We start from the raw sequence: 17,660 nt of genomic DNA, 5'->3' as shown, positions 1-17,660 counted from the left end.
GCAGATCGACGAAGGACACTGCTGAGGGGAGCAGCGGGCTGGTCAGGAGAGGTCTGCCACGCCATTTGGTCACCTCTGGGGCAGGCGGGATCGAACTCATGTGAAAGTGGCTTAAGCTTCTTAGTTCAGTGCTTTAACCCGCTGCACCACCAGGGAGGGCCCCGCCTGACATTTTTATAAGAAATCTCAGATTAAGTTCTTAAAGACCTCGGTGAGGCTTGGAAACCATGTCAGAGTGTCACATCAAACTGCATTTACAATACCAATAATTTCTCTTCTTGAGTATCCAAAATTATGGTTAGGTTTTTGAGCCTGGCAGGAAGTGACCTTCCTTTCTTAACTGGTGTGAAATCTTCTGGGATCCCTGTTCACAAAGTACCAGACCAAGATTTTCAAAGCTTTATTGGCTCCATCAAGTCAAACATATTTTCATTGCACCTGGTATAAGTAAAAATCATCTTATAAAACTAATGCAAACAAATACATTTCCATGAAAATGTAAATACTTACTAAAAGATTTTCAAATTCAGTAGATTATGTAAGAAAAAAGGTTCATTTTGTTGTTGTTCATATAGTTTATTAAATTGTGTATAGTTTAACAAAAAAATTCCTCCAATATAAAAAGAAAACAAAACAAAAATATAACAGTCACTTCGAATTACAATTATATTCTTCAATTTATTCACTCCCATGTAATTTTTGTTCTGCTTGATCTAGTTTATTCCATTAGTTCTGGAATTTTGTTTACCCAAATCAGTTTTATGACCTGAAATATGTTAGAGGTTTTTCCTTTTTAGTAACTTCTCTAAATAGTCAGGCTAAAGACCTGATAATGGTTCATGTGATGTGACTGACAGGAAATTTGGTTGTAATAGTTCAAGATAATGACCAGCATCTTTGAGTTCTAGAAATTTCCTGTAATTTATAGAATAGTTTTATCATGCACTTAAGCAAATACATGTAGAAGACTTTTCATCATTTCTTAATTGAAAAAGCCCCTCATACAATTTAGTATATCAAATGAGCCTACTTTCTTTAACATCTCTCCTTCCCAGGGAAAAAAGATAATTTTATGAAATGTTGTTCCATTGATCCCTCTGGAGAAATATGCCATGGTACGTAACTAAGTCAGAAATGGTTTCTTTAGATTTTGATTTAGGAAACTCTTACCAAGAGTAGTATTATAAACCACTACCTAATTATCCTCTTAAACTAAGTGACAGTATAGTTTCCAAAGGCATATATAGAAGCTTTTGTGGTTATAACAAACCTTAGCACTTTTAAAATCAAGACTAAGTTTATATATTTAATTGATGATCAGATGATTGAGAATATTAAGCATGAAAAATTAATTTGTAGGTACAAAAGAAAAACCTTTCAAAATACCAAATCAAGAGCAGATTAATTTTTTTAAAGATTAATTTTATTTATTCATACAGAACTGGGGTACAGGCCAGAGATGTGGAGGGTGAGAAGATTCACCAGAGACAGAGTGGGGAGTAGAACAGGCAGATCTTCGAAGTACACTGCTGAGGGGAGCAGCGGGCGGGTCAGGAGGGGTCGGCCGCACCATGTGGTCACCTCCAGGGTAGGCGGGGATCGAACTCATGAGGAAGTGGCTTTAGCTTCTCAGTGCAGTGCTTTAACCCACTGCACCACCAGGGAGGGCCGAGCAGATTTATTTTTAACAGTAAATTTGTCTTTTCAGTAGACGAAGGAAAGTCAAAATTAATTTTACATAAATACATTAATAATATTAAGGTTTTTAAATTACTATTTTAATATTTTGCAAAAACATATCTCAATATTTCATCCATTTTATATGAAGATATATATTTCTAATTATTTTTTTCTTGCATTGTTGTTCATTTGTACAATACTTGACTCCACCCCTGAGGTTTAGTTCCCATAATTCTCCCACCACCATGGTATGCATGATTCATCACCATAGCACCTAGCACCTTGTGCTCTTCCCTCCCATTTTGATTACTCTTTTCCACTTTCCAATGATGTATGCCTCCGGACTATGGTTTGCCTAATTTTTTTTTTTCTTTTTCCGGACCTTTGTTTGGTTTGCCTATATTCAATCTAGAAGTGAAATCATCCGATATTTTTCCTTTCCCTTATGACTTATTTCACTTAGTATAATCCCTTCCAGCTTCATCTATGTTGTGACAAATGGCATGTATTTTTTTCTTCTTTAATCACTACATAGTTTTCTGTTGTATATATATACCACATATTGATCCAGTCTTCTCTTTGGGTACATTTAGTTTGTTTCCACACCTAGCAACTATAAACAGTGCTGAAAAAAAAAAAAACAGACAAATGCAGTTTTCCTTTTAAATCAGTGTCTTTTATGTGTGTGTCCCTAGGAGTGGAATTGTTGAGTCATATGGTGGATACATTTTTAGTAGTCTCAGGGTCTTCCACACAGCTTTCGTTAGTGGTTTGACCAGTATGCCTTCCTATCTGCACTGTAAGAGGATTCCATTTCCTCCACATACTTATCAGAAATTGTTGCTGCCAATTTATTTTTCTTAATATGAGCCATTCTCACAAGTATGAGGTTGTACCTCATTGTGGTTTTGATTTGCATTTTCCTGATTATAAGTGATGTTCAACATTTTTTCCATATGCCAGTTTGCCATTCATGTTTCTTCTTTTTTAGCTTTGTGCCCATTTTGTCACTGGGTTCTTCAATATCCATTTATGATGAAGGTCTTCAAAATACTTGTGATAATAGGAACATAGCTTAGCAGAACAAAAGTCATATATGACAAACCCACTGGTAACATCATTCTTAATGGTGAAAAACTGAAAACCTTCAAATTAAGATCTAGAATAAATTCCCTCTCTGGTGACACAGTGGGTTGAAGTGCAGCACTATGAAGCTAGCCACAGCTGCTTTAGTGTGAGTTCAATTCCGGGGCAGGGAGGTGATCCACATGGCACAACAGACTGCTGTCTCAACCCCCCCATACCTCAGGTCTGTACCCCAGTTCTGTATGCATAAATAAATATTTCAAAAAAGGTCTATGATAAGACAAAGTGACCACTTTAACCACTGCTTTTCAATATAATACTGGATGTCTTGGCTAGAGCAATTGAGCAAGACAAAGACATCAAGGGAATCCAAAGACAGTGAAAAACCTATACAAAGAAAATTACAAAACATTTATGAACAGAAACAGAAGAAGACACAAAGAACTGGTAAAACATTCCCTGCTCATAGAACAGAAGAGTTAACATTACTAAATGGCTATTCTACCAAAAGCATTTTATAGATTCAGTGCAACTCCAATAAATCTCAATTGTATTCTACAAAGAAATGAAACAACTATTGCTGAAATTCATATGGAATCACAAAAACTCTCATATTGACAAAGGACTCCTGAATATTATATCTTCCTTTGGTTCCTGTAACCTGAGAAAATTTTCATAAAGCACTTTCTCTTGAGAATTGTCTTTTGAGATCTCATACTACCTTTATAATTCATTTCAGTCTGTTTCCTAGTCTGCCTTTGACAGATCATTTTGTTTTGTGATTACTTTGCTACTTTGCTCAAATTTCTTCTCCCTTTGATTCTGTTTATTTATTGGCTTTTATATATATACCCAGTTCTTTATCTAATTCTTTTGTATGTTCCTCAGATTCACTCTTAAATTTCTTAGCAAGCAAATAATTATTGGCCTCAGACTGTCTACTTTTATCAAGAGCATTCTAAATTCCCAAGATTTCAAGTTCTGTGCCACTGCATCTTGACTTTGTTCCTGCAGCACAGCACCCCTATATGTTGTGAACCTTTGTTTCTTCCTGCAACATGTAGTTTCTGGGTGCTTTGATCAAACTGAAGAAGCTCTGATTAGGAGGAGCTTTAAAACATTTCTGTCCCTGGCCCTCCCTGGTGGTACAACAGGTTAAGACATAGCAATGCAAGCAAGCCACAGCCACTTCAGTGCGAGTTCCATCCCCAGCCCAGGAAGTGACCACATGGCACGGCAGACCTCTCCTGACCCACCCGCTGCTCCCCTCAGCAGTGTACTTCATTGATCTGCCTGTTCTGCCCCCACTCTGTCTCTGGTGAATGCTCTCACAGCCCCTTCACCTCTGGCTTATACCCCAGTTCTGTATGAATAAATAAGTAAATATTAAAAAAAAATTCTGTCCCTTTCATTTCCAAGAAGAACTGTCATCATCTGAATTGGAATAACTCTCTTCACTTGAATACACACTTTTATTTTTTAAAGATTTATTTATTTATGTATACATAACTGGGGTACAGGCCAGAGGTGCAGGGGCAGTGAGAGGATTCACCATAGACAGTGGGGAGCAAAGAAGGCAGATCAACAAAGTACACTGCTGAGGGGAGCAGTGGGCGGGTCAGGAGAGGTCTGCCACGCCATCTGGATCACCTCAGGGGCAGGGATCAAACTCATGCTGAAGTGGCTTTAGCTTCTTAGTTCTATGTTTTAACTCGCTGTGCCACCAGGGAGGCCCCTGAACCCATACTTCTAACAGTCTGATGATGTGATGCCAGCGCCCAGGCTGCTGTAGTGCTGTGGAAGGGCCTCACTGTGCAGAACCTACACAGTGCCTTTGGCACCTGCAGTTTCCTGGTGCTGGGCACAACCGCCATGTATAAATCTGACTTGGAAAGCTGCCTATCTTCCATTTCTCCAGCCTCCTGCACCATCTTTCCATGGCTCTGCAGAATACACAAAGTCATTAGTTTCCATTTCAAATTCTTGATTTTTATTGTTATTGTTTCAATGTCACATGGCTGCTTTGGGAATTCATTGGGTTATTTGGTGATTGTGAACTTTTGGTTTGGATAACACGGGTAATAGAGGAGGCAATATGAGGAGTATAAAACAGCCCAACAGACTGCCTCCAGCAAAGTGTTCCTTCTCAGATGGTATTACCCAGGGAGAGAGGTGGCCAGTAAACAAGATGCAAGTAAAGAGCATTCCCCTTGAATAGTTGCAAAGTCATACATGCAATCCTGTTCACAGCTTTATGATTCAAGATTTTCCATTAGGAACATTAGGTATGTGAAAAAATGGAGGTGTATTATTTAGAAGACCTGGAAGTTACACATCACAGCTGAATCACAGCGAGGCAGGGGAAGAAAAGTGAGAGCAAGAGAGGAAAATAGGGAAAAGGAGGAGGTGGGAGAAAGGAACGGGGGCCTGGTGTCTAAATCAGCCAAGATTTTTAAAACAAAAGACCCTCAGGGTGGACATGTGGCTTTCATATTGTCATGTAACTGGCTATAGGCTTGAGTTATCCCTCTTTGAACTGGATTTTCTTTTGATATACATGTCTCAGTATTGAGCTTCCAGGTACTTGCAATACAAAAGTAGGAAATGTCACACAAGGAAGGGCAGGGACAGAAACACCCTTGAACCCCCAAACCTATCTGCTCTAAATAGGTTCTGCCAACCACCACATCAAGACAAAACATATAAGACCTTTCGTGGAAAGGAACTTTCATATAATCAGTGGTGTGCAATACAGCAAACATAAAGAATATAGTTTCTAAATCAAACACCCGAAGTTACCCATCCCCTCAAGGGTAAAATTCTACCCAAATGGGATTGACCCAAAGCAAGGCCTGAAAGCCTGTCACAATTCTAAAGCACCTTCTAGAGGGGACCCATAGAAAAGGGTCAGAAATGGCCAGACAAGTCTGGGAGGAAAAGAGCAAAATCAAAATCAAGATAAAAGCTGCCATAGTCAAATCTCTCTATGGGTTTCTCAACCACTTCTGTTTCAAACAGTCCAAGATCAAGAAGAAGCAAGTGCAGTTTCTTCGCACATCTCTATGCTCCATGTGCCTCCCTCAACACAACATTTCCGGTTTTATATCCAAAACCCAAAATAGTTGTTTAAATCCACCCTCGGGTCCTAGAAGTCCTCCCTTTTGTGTTGATAGGATTCATGGTTGATAGGATTCCGTGTCTGGAGTGGAGGTGGACTCCACAAAATCTGTATCTGTAAAGTTCATGCAGGACATCCTTTCCCCCTAACACTACCAGCTATAGCAGGAAGCAAATCCCACTTAGTCTTCTGTCACCAACCAGAGGACTGCACCACAAATGGAGCCTCACATTGCCATGCCCTGTGCCAGGGATCCTCAGCCACAACCAGGGACCCAGGAATGCCCTAGGAATCTAGCAACCACCTGCCCTGGAGGCCACCAGAGGAAGACACTCGGCCACTGCTCCAGGGAGAGGTAAGGTCTCAACAACTCAGCCTCTGGTCTCAGCACCACCCCAACCTCCCCACACACTCAGCCACCAGAACAAGGTTTGGAGAGCATTGTGGGAGGCTTTAATACTACCCCAGTTCTTACAAGATTCCAGCAATTGTATCCGATATCAAATAAACACCCAGAACAGAGGGAAAGAAGGATGCATACACAACAAGCACACCAATTACAGCAGAACAAACCCAAAGCAAACAATGTGAAGAAGGAAAAACACAATGGCAAAGGAAGCCCTGGGGAACAATAGACCACAGAGAACATTAAACTACAAAACCCAACAAAATTGGGTTGTATAGAACTCTCCTTCCTGTCAGATGAGGTATTCAAAACAGCTATAGTTAACAGAGCCAAAGAATTTGAACATTATTCAGAACAACAAATGAAAAACAAATGAAAAGATGCAGAAAAGGAAAAGAACGCTATGAGAAACAATCAATGAAGAGAAGAACGAAATTACAACTTTATATAAGAAAATAGAGGATGGGCCCTCCCTGGTGGGGTAGCAGGTTAAAGCACAGCACTGCAAATTAGCTGCAGCTGCTTCAGTGCAAGTTTGATACCAGGCCCCGGAGGTGATCCACATGGCACAGCACACCTCTCCTGTCTCTCCCACTGCTTCCTGCAGTGGTGTATTTCATCAGTCTACCTGTTCTGCTCCCCCTTCTGTCTCTGGTGAATCCTTTCAACGCCCCTGTGATTCTTGCCTGAACTCTAGATCTGTAAGAATAAATAAACCTTCAAAAAAAGAAAATAGAGGAACCGCAGAATTTTAAAGGTCCATAGAGGAGTTTAAAATTCTGGAAAGTGGGCCCCCCCTGGTGGCGCAGTGGGTTAAAGCACAGCACTAAGAAGCTAAAGCCACTTCAGCATGAGTTCGATTCCTGCCTGCCCCAGAGGTGACCCACATGGTGCGGCAGACCTCTCCTGACCCAACCACTGCTCCCCTCAGCAGTGTACTTAGTCAATTGGCCTGTTCTCCCCACTCTGTCTCTGGTGAATTCTCTCACCACCCCTGCACCTGTGGCCTATACCCCAGTTCTGTATGCAAAAATAAATAAATATTTTTTTAAAATTCTGGAAAGCTGTTTGGAGGTTCCTTGAACTGCTAAAAACAGATATTCCATATGATCCAGCAATTCTACTCTTAGGCATTTACCCAAGGGACTACTCTTAGGTATTTACCCTTGGGATACAAAAGCATTAATTCAAAAGAGCACCTACACCCCAATGTTTATTTCAGTGCTATTTAAAATAAATAAGCTATAGAAACGACCCACATGCCCAAAAAGAGATGACTAGCTTAAGAAGATGTGGTACATATACACAATTGACTATCACTCAGCAATCAAAAAAGATAAATTCCTGCCATTTGCAGCAACATGGATGGAGCTGGAAGGGATCATGCTTAGTGAAATAATTCAGAAAGGAAGAGAAAAATACCAGAGGGTTTCAATATTAGGAACGTAGAGGATCCAAATAAGGGATCAAGTAAATAAATATATGTATATAAAATAAAGAAAATATCAAAATTAACAGATAACTATAAATCAAAGACATTCTTGTGGGGGTCAGAGGGGATCAGGAGATCAGTATCAAAACAGGGGCAGGAAGAGCACAGCATGGGGGAACCACACCTGAGAATAAAAAGCATACATTGTCCACAAATGAAAAATGGTGTGTGTGTGTGTTTGTGTGTGTGTGTGTATGTATAAAATACGAAAAAAACCTGGAATAAGTCAATGAAAACAGAATACATGAATACATGAGATGGAAGAATAAATCAATACTCTTAAACATACAAATATGAACAGAACCAAGAAAGAAAGGTAAAGCTAGATTCAAAGAAAAAGAATGAAGGAACACTTTAGGAATTATCTGACTCAATGAGGACAGACAATGTAAGAGCCATGGGAATCAACAAATACATGAAGATTGAAGTCATACTACGTATGTCTCTAACCATAAAGGTCATGTAGCTAAAAATCAGCTATGAAAGGAAAGAAAGTGACCACCCACTACACAGAGACCATACAGCATGCTACTAAAAGGCCATAGGGTGAATGAGGAAATCAAAGAAGAAATTTAAAAAATACCTTGAAACAAATGACAATGAGGGCACAACTTTCCAGAATGTATGTGACACTGCAAAGCACTAAAAATATATAATAATACATGCCCATATCCAGAAGGAAGGAAGAACCAAAACAAACAACTTAATCTCCCATCTTGAGGAACTAAATAAAGAACAACAAAAAATCCAAAAGCCAGTACAATAAAGAAAACAATAAAATTAAAGCAGATATAAATGAAATGGAAATATAAAAGACAACCCAAAAGATCAATGAACCCAAAAGATGGTTCTTCAAAAAGTAAATAAAATCAACAAACCTATATCTACACTCACAAAGATAATAGGAAAAAACAAATAAACAGGGTCATAACTGAAAGAGGAGAAATTACAACAGACAAAGCAGAAATCCCGAGGATTTACTATGAAAATTTATATGCAAACAAGTTCAACAATCTAGATGAGGGCAATTTTTTCTCCTCTTATTAATTTTTTTTCTTACATTGTTGTTCATATTTTTCCAGTATTTGATTTCTCCCTTCAGTTGTAGTCTCTGTAGCTGCTCAAAAAACAACAAAGTAGACCTCTGGCCAAAGTTGTTCTTTCTAACAAGATACCATTCCTTGGTAAGGAGGTATTTGTGGCAACTTTAGGGAACTGGAGTACCAGCTATATAACATAACTGAACATACCAGTAGGTATAAGAAAGTCACTCCTTCAATGAGCTTTTGTTTTGACTCATTTTATTATCATTGGATTGGGTCTTGGAGACCATTACTCTAAAGTGCATTCCAAATATTAAGAATCATATCATCTCCCTGTACAGTGTATTTCCTCATGAGTTTTTCATGTATATTTGGAATTGTTAGCAACCAAGTAAATGATCTCTATAACATTAGAATATTAGAAAGTGCTTGAGAATGATCACAAAATGTGAACCTGATATACTGACCTATAAACATAGCAAAGAGAATTAACAAAGAAAAAAAGATGCAGGAAAGAAAGCAATTGTAATAAAATAAAAATGCATCAACTAACAGCTATAAACCAGAGGCATTCTACAGGGTAGTGGAGGGGAACAGGATCAAAACTGGAGCAGGAAGAGTGCACAGGACTATGGTGATTGCACATGGGTGAAATGGTGGTGGGAAAAACATGGGGATTACAATGAGGTTTAAAAAAAATGTACAAAATGAAGAAAGATGTAAAAATATAGAGAGAGAATTAAAAAAAAATTTGAAAACTTCAGGAAAATGAATAGGAGTAGTGCAATGATTTAAAATTTGACATCTTTCAGCAACTTATTGAGGGTCTGATGAAAAGGGATGGTTGTTAAAAACAAGATATTAGTCTGATGGAGTTGCTAGTCTGTCTCATATCACCAAACCAAGATTTAATTATATTTTTGGGCTTCTAAGAAATGGAATCTTAAACTATTTAGGAATTGAGTGATCAGCACAATTTAGACCATGCAATTTTAAAAAAAAAAAAAAACCCGCTGTTTAGTCCCTGGGAAAAAATCCCACTTGGTTGTGACGTTTAATCCTTTTGATGCATTGTTGGATTTGGTTTGTTTAAATTTTATTGAGTATTTTTTTCATTTGTGTTCATTAGGGATATTGGTCTATATTTTTGTGTGTGTGTTGTCATTGGTTTTGGTATTATTGTTATGTCTGCCTTGTAACATGTATCTGTACTATTACAACTTTCTAAATTTTTGGAAAATGTTTTGGTAGGGCAAGCATTAGTTTATCATTGAATATTTGGTAGAACTTGTTCATGGAACTATCTGGTCTTGGACTTTTTTCTTGGTGGGGGAGTGCAATGCTTATAATCCATTTGTTTAAGTTTTCTATTTCTTCCTTGTTCAGCTTTGGATGACTTGTAATTCTAAGAGTTTGTCCTTCTAGAAAAAGATAAATAACAGATGATATTTTACTTATAGGAGGAATACAGGGAAACCAGACACGTGGTGGAAAAAAATAGACAAAACTTGTAGGCAACTATGTATCTAAGGCTTAAAGCTGGGGAGGGGGAGGAAAAGGATCAAAACAGGTAGGAAGAGCACAAAGAACCATGGTGATCATTCCCAGGTAATGGTGGTGATGGGATATTAACAGAAGCATATTCAGTATCTTCCTGACAAAAGAGGTACACAATGAAGCTACACACATTTACACTTACTTTTAGGCCAGAGAATGTGGATTTGCCAAAGAAAGTGAATTGTGAATGATGAATGTCTCTTGGTAATTTCTGTTTGAGAGTCTGTGGCTTAGGACTGAAAAGGCGATATCCATATAAATCAATAAAATGTAAGTGGTTGTATACCACAGGTAGTTTTAGTTCAGTTACCCTTGTTTTGGTATGCGTTTCTTTTTTGCACATCTTGGGTTTCATAAGTTTAGGTTGTTAACAAAAGAGGGAGTAATGGAAAGTTGACATAAACAGTCTGACATAGAAAAGGGGTCAGTTTGTTCCAGACACACTGAGGCATTGGAAATCATAGAAAAGCTTGTGATCATCAGAACTATAAGATGACATAACATATCCTATAATCATTTGGCTGTTGCAGTGGCCTGAGATACGTGAACAATGGCATGCTCTTCCTGGGATAGAACAAAGCAAAACTGACAAAAATTGCAAAAGATCTTCATGGTCTAATCATTAAGAAATGGATAGTCATAGAAGGAAGGAGGAATGGAAAGAAATGTTCCTGATTTGTTGTCTTGGGAGGAAGTACCCACAACATTTCTGACATTTTTCTTCCTAATCAATATGATTTAGAAGTCTCTGTCATTTTCAGAGGACTAAATGCCAGGTGAAAAAAACTCTTCAGTTGTGAAATATACATCCACGATTTGCCACCTTGTAATTTTACAGAAATGTCAGTGACCAAGAGTACTTGGTAGGTTTCTTTCCAAAAATCTTACTTTTGTTAAAACACCAGAGTCAATGTCAAAATATTTTTCAATATCTGTGGTTAAAGATCTGATGATAGTGAATTATAATGAAATATAAGGAAATTTGGTTCTTTGGTCACATATATTTAAGTGGATTACTGGAATTATGACTTATAACACAATACAAATATATACTAGCTATTCAAAAACTTTGTACATTTTCAACAACATTTATGTTAATTATATGCATCCATATAAAAACAGGTTAATACATAGATCACTTCTTATATGATAATGTCTCCCATGCAATTTAACATAGTTTAGTAATTAAGTTAATAACATTTTACAAGTCTAATAACATTTTGCCAAGTAAAAGACAAGTCCTTTTAGAATTTCCAGAGAACCTCTGGAAATTTTCCAAATGGCTTTGAGGCTAATAATACCCATATATTGAAGATTTCCCCATGGAAGGGTGTTAGACCAGATTGACAGAGGGTTTGGCAATGGTTTGGGGAGTAGAGACATCTGGAGAGCCCGAAGAAGGAGACTGTGCATCCCCTGAGGACCTCCTAATGTTAAAGTATGAAAGTGCCGAGTCCAGTAATGACCGAGACCCAAGTCTGATATAGAAGCAAAGTGAAGTTCGAGCTAGGGTCCGACCCAGAGTGATCTGATGCAACGGATACTCCTTGAAAGGGAAGGACCCCGGCTTCTTAAAGTCATGGGTTTGTAAAGGTATTGTGGGAGGGGCTGGGCAGTCACAAGTCCCTGCTTGCCAGATGCCTGGTGCAGATAACAGTTAGGTCCTAGAACATTTACTACAGGGGGGATCGAAACTTATCTTTGGGCAACAGTTTTAGCAGCAGTTTTATTAGCCTTCCCGCCTTTGCATTGCTTATCTTTGAGTAACAGTTTTAGCAACAGATTTACTGGTCTTCCGGCCTTCGCATTCCTCTACATTAACTCCCTCAAAATGAATCTACCTGAAGGTACTGCAAGCTTCCCCTACAAACCTCTAATTTCAGGAATCCAGTCCACCTCCCTCCAAGATGGCCTTCAGTCCTAGCCTGCATCTTTCCAGGAAACCATAAAGAATGAAGGAGCAAAAACAGGTCCTCTCATCTTACTGACCACAGCCAGGATAGGTTATATGGAGGTGACCTGTGTTCCCCATGACTTTCTTGATCCCGTGAGCAGGAACTTGCCTCCATTTCCAGAGACCCCAGGCTTTGTTTCCTGGTAAGGAAGGGACGAAGCCAGCTGGGCAGTAACGAGTGGGTTCCTGCAGGGAAAGATATCTTTAACAATTCAGGAGATGTTTAATAAACTTTCTGCCTCCAGGGGGAAGGGTGCAGAGTCCGAGGTATACTTTCCTTCCCTGGAGGTGACCAGCTGGCTGCTCAGTAGCTTAGGTTCCTTTTGCCAGGCCACAGATCTTCCAAAGTCTCTGAGAGTCCTTCCCAGGCTACTGACTTTGCCTCTGTGTCCTGAAACCACTAGGCTGGGTGATGGGGCCTCATTTGCCAGGGCAGTGGTGGATTAAGCAGCCTAGGCTTTAGCAGGTTCTTATCTGAATAGGAGATTCCAGCCTCCAAACTCCACATGACCCACCAGTGACAGGAAGGCTTCCAAGTGGACCACAAGTGTCACTGGATAGCGTAAACTCCCTCAAAGTGGTTCCCTTGGTCACTGCTTAGGTCTCCAAATACCCACAGACACCTGTGCCTATGTAAGTGGGACCAGTGAGTCAAAATTGTTTACAGAAGATTTTCAGAACCTCACAGTCCTGTGAGCACACAGGTATCTGTGTCTATACACCCACCAGCAATCAGAGGTGTTCAGATGCCTGTACCAACATGACTGGAAAGGCCTGAGGAGTCGTCATCTCCCTGGATGAGATCAAATTGCTGGACTGTTTGAAACATAAGATTTTATAATTTCCCCTGTGTTTGAGTAGTTATGGGAAGGTTCTTAGTTCTTCAAGCTAAGCTGCTTATAGACTCCCAGCACTTTGCTAACTTTAGCAAATTTGTGATTGGTGTACTGACTGATGATGTGGCATGGAGGGTGGGAATGCCCCTGGGAGGCAGCTAGTGGTCATTGCCCCACACTGGAATTGATAGTTCCATTGCTCAGAGCCAGAGCCATCCTTCCTGGCCTCTTCACTCTAAGCTTTGATCCCCAGGATTGGACTAGGAGGGCTGGGTCATGGTATTGGGCCTCAGTTAGCTTGCATGAGCCTTTCAGCCTGTCTGGGAGTGTAGTACCAGCATTTTCAATGACAAGCAATCCCTGAAGTGATTAGGTTAAAAATTCACCCTGATTCTGAGTAGGATACTCTGTCACTTAGAGGTCAGCAGGGATCTTGGAAGTCACTTGAGATGGGGAGGGCTGGGGTGATGCGTATCTAAACTCCCTCTGTTCAGTTCTGGCTCTTGTGGGTGAATGCACCCTAGAATCAAAACTGGGGCCCTGCAGCATAGACTACTATTTACCCACTGCCATTTAAGCATCTGGAGTCTTTGGGAAAATGTGGCAGTTTTCCTTGCCTGGTCCAAAAGTTACTGCTTGTGGGCAGCCCCTTTTTTGGCACCAGTCAGTTGAAAATGATCCAATTAGGCAGGTATCAACAAGGATGGGTAACCCTGAAAGAGGATAAAAGGCTACAGAGAAGACATCTTGGGGGATCCCAAGCACCAAGATGCCGAGAGCTCCTAGACTCATGCACTCTATTTCAGGTCTCAAAAAAGAAAAAAAAGAAAAAAAGGAAGGAAGGGAGGAAGGAAAGAATGAAGAGAGGGAGGGAGGAAGGAAGGGAAAAGGAGCATCCAGCAGCTGACTGCCAAAAAATTTTGCAACAACTGAGTGACTGCGTCTGCTTCAAGCCCTGCTGCCGCCACCACTGAGAGAAACACCAAAGGCCCAGGCTTGGTGTCTCAAAGAGTTGTTGTGGGTGGTTTGGACCAGTGGCTCACAAAAAGTTATCTCTGATCATCTGGCACCACCTCTGAGTGCCATCGCCTCTATTGTTGTCCATTCCATTGTCTGGTGCTGTCCACCCCGACCTTCAGACAGTTACAGCAAACTACTGCCAAGTCATCTCAGTGGTCTTACCTATGAACACCTCCACCTGTCATGAGCTGGATCCTGATCCACTGCTTGCTTGTGTGCCACGTTTCACCTGTTGGTGCTACAGCACCATCTTGGATAAATTATCTTTTTTTGGGATTTCTGGACACTGTGGACACTATCTAGGGTGAAATAGTTCACGACTTATGGCCTTAGAAAATTTGTTTCACCATTTGTTAAATAAACCCCATTACATAGTTCCCTGAGCTTGAGTGTTCTTGTAATTACACATGTGGATGAAAACCCATGGACTCTTTGGGCAGTTTTTGAATGACTATAGCACCCTTATAACTCTGCTTTAGATTATGCCAGAGAGTCTACCTATCATGTCTGGTGAACCCCAGGGTATAGATTCCCATAGTCAGAGCCATGCTCTCTGGCCTCACTGACAGTGGCTTTGGGTGCTCAGGTGTTACACCCTGAAACGTGGACCAGCAGCTCCCAAATGTGAAGAGTAGGCATTGAACTAAAAGGAAGAAAGGAAGAGGCCCAGGCAGCTCCTGAAGTTCCCTAGAAAGTGGGGGTGTGGCATAGGCAGCAGAGCTGGAGTTGTGAAACCCAGACCATGAGGTGGGGATATGAACTTTTGACATCAACCAGGTAAATGCCTGACCACACCCCCATGAGTTAAACCTGTCAGAGGTTATCCAAGCTTGGGAACTGCTGAACCATAGAAAGTAAGGAATGATGGTGCAGGTAAAATTGGGGGTGGCCACAGTGCCACGAACCATGGAGAGCAGGTCATCATGAGCTAATGAATCAGGCCTGTAATCCAGGAGCCAGGCTCCAAGGCAAATAAACTTGGCAAGGAAAAAACTCAAAAGTTCATACCAGATAGATAAGAAAAGAAAGAGATTTTATTGTCATATAAGAAGTACAGAAAGTATCTCTAGAAGAATAAACTCAGAATTACAAGTCACCCAAAGCTGAACAAAGAAATAGAAAACTTAAACTGATTAAGCAGTGTAGCTGAAATGGTAATGAAAACCATGGTTTTCTTATGTAATTTGTATGATACTTAGGTTCTATTCATTCCTACTTGTTGGAAGATTTAACATAAATGAACATTGTGTCATGTTAAATGTTCTCTTGTCATCTATTGAGCACAGGGTCAATTTTTTTATCTTTCTTTTTGTTGATCTGATGGATGAAATTAATTGATCTACACATTAAACCAGACTTGCACCCATTATATGAAGCTTTCTTTATTACAATGGACAATTCATTTGATATGCTGCTGTATTTGGTTTGATAGGATGTTGTTGCAAATTTGGGCATCTATCATTTATCAGAGGTATTGGTCCAGAAGTATTTTTGTACTAACTTTTTGGTTTGGGAGAAGGATAATGTTAGCTTCAGAATATATTGTGGAAATCTTCCTCTTTGATATTTTTAAAGAGTGTGAGTATACTATAGTCATTAGATCCTCTTCATAGAGATGGCAGAACTCACTGGAGATGCAGTCTGGCCATGGGCTTTTATTCTAGAGGAGGATTCTTATTACTATTTCAATTTTGTCACTTTTGGTTGGACTGTTTAGATTTTCTACTTCAACTAAGTTTAATCTTTAGATTTATATAAATCTAACAATTTGAACACATCTAGGTTGTACAATTTCTTTGCATAGAGACTTTTTAAATAGTTCTTTATGATCCTAATGAAAATGGAGAGACAACCTATTACACCTATGGTTAGCTTTAAAAGCAGTATCATGTGAGAAGTTGATCCTGTATATCTCTACAGTAAATGTTACAAATTACCTCTTCATATATGATCCTACTGATTTAGGTTTTCTCTCTTTTTAATTCATTAACATAGCTAATGGTTTGTAAACTGTTTATTTTTCAAAGAACCAACTCTTGGTTTCACAGATACAATTTTGTTTTCTGTTTCATTTAGTTCTGCCCTGTTCGTTTGTTTGTTTCTTGCCATCAGTGGGTTTGAGGGACTTTTGCTGTTCTTTTTCTAGTTTCTTCAATGGAAGAATTAGATTGTTATGTAGGGATCATTTTTTATGTGGGACTGGATGGCTATTAACTTCCCACATGGTACTGATTTTAAAGCTTCCTATAGGGTGTGGTAGCTCATCTTTCCATTTTCATTTGTCTCTAGATAGTTAAATAATAAATTTATCACCTGGGAATATATTGAAAATGTAGAAGGGGGTGAAATTGGAAGGGTGAAAGCAAGTTGGGGAGAGAACACAATGAACTATGGTGAAGCACTGTGGATATCTTGGTCATAGGTGAACTATGTAGAATACACCTGAATTGCAGCTCAGTTTACAATACATAAACTATGGAAACAATCCTAATGCAACAAAAATAGGTGACTTGATTAAGAAAATATGATAGATATAGATATAGATATAGATATAGATATGATGGAATATTACTCAGCAATCGAAAAGATAAACTCATGCCATTTCCAGAAACATGGATGGAGGTAGAATAGATTATGTCCAATGAAATAAGCCAGACAGAAATAGAAAGTATTGATGGTTTCATTTATAGGAGGAATATAGAGGAACCAAATAAGTAATAGGAAAAATTTATAATAAATTAAAAGTCAGAATCAACAGCCAACTATAAATCAGAGACATCCTTCAGGGGAGGAGGAGGGAGAGGATCAATACAGGATAGGGAAGAGCACAGGAACTACAGTGATTTTGCATGGATAAATTGGTGATGAGAATATTCTGGGGACTAAAGCTGAAAAGAGAAAGCATACATTGTACAAAAAATGAAAAAATGCTGTAAAATATATAAAATAACATTTTTTAATTTAAAAGAATACAACCAAAGTCAGATATTATATATTTCCAAAATACTAAAAACTATCTAAACCAAAGAAATTTCAATGAAAAATGTTTTAAGATACAAATTTTGGATTCCCATTGCAAAATTTACAAAATCAGAAATTCCTGGGATGAAGTCTAACAGTATGTGTCTTAGCAAGAACTCTAGGTCATTATACACAACCTAGAGTTTTAGACTACTGCCTTAGTACTTAAGAACTGGTATTCCAGGGTCACACTACCTGGATTCAAACCCTGGCCTTTCTACTAAGTAAATATATGACCCTGGAATTTATTTACCTCTTCTGTGCCTCTGGATTTTTTTCATATGTAAAATGAACATGATGATAGCTTCCACTTCATAGGGAGGCTATGATGTGCTAATATGGCTGAAACACACAGAACAATACACAATTGAAAGCAAACTATGAATACAACAAGCAAACTAGTCTCATACATGAATACATAACACCACATATGTGCACAATGAATAA

General features: G+C 39.1%; 1 pseudogene; it reads right to left on the bottom strand.

The window, feature by feature from the left end:
• Positions 1 to 3,592: 3,592 nt before the first annotated feature.
• LOC105854558 lies at positions 3,593 to 4,697 on the bottom strand (annotated as a pseudogene).
• Positions 4,698 to 17,660: the final 12,963 nt, after the last annotated feature.

The sequence above is a fragment of the Condylura cristata genome, unplaced genomic scaffold (assembly GCF_000260355.1).
Source record: "Condylura cristata isolate star-nosed mole 26May11 unplaced genomic scaffold, ConCri1.0 scaffold00056, whole genome shotgun sequence".
In the NCBI taxonomy this organism is placed as follows: Eukaryota; Metazoa; Chordata; class Mammalia; order Eulipotyphla; family Talpidae; genus Condylura; species Condylura cristata.
The sequence above is the reverse complement of the archived record's forward strand: the minus strand, read 5'-3'. Positions and strand labels throughout refer to the sequence as shown.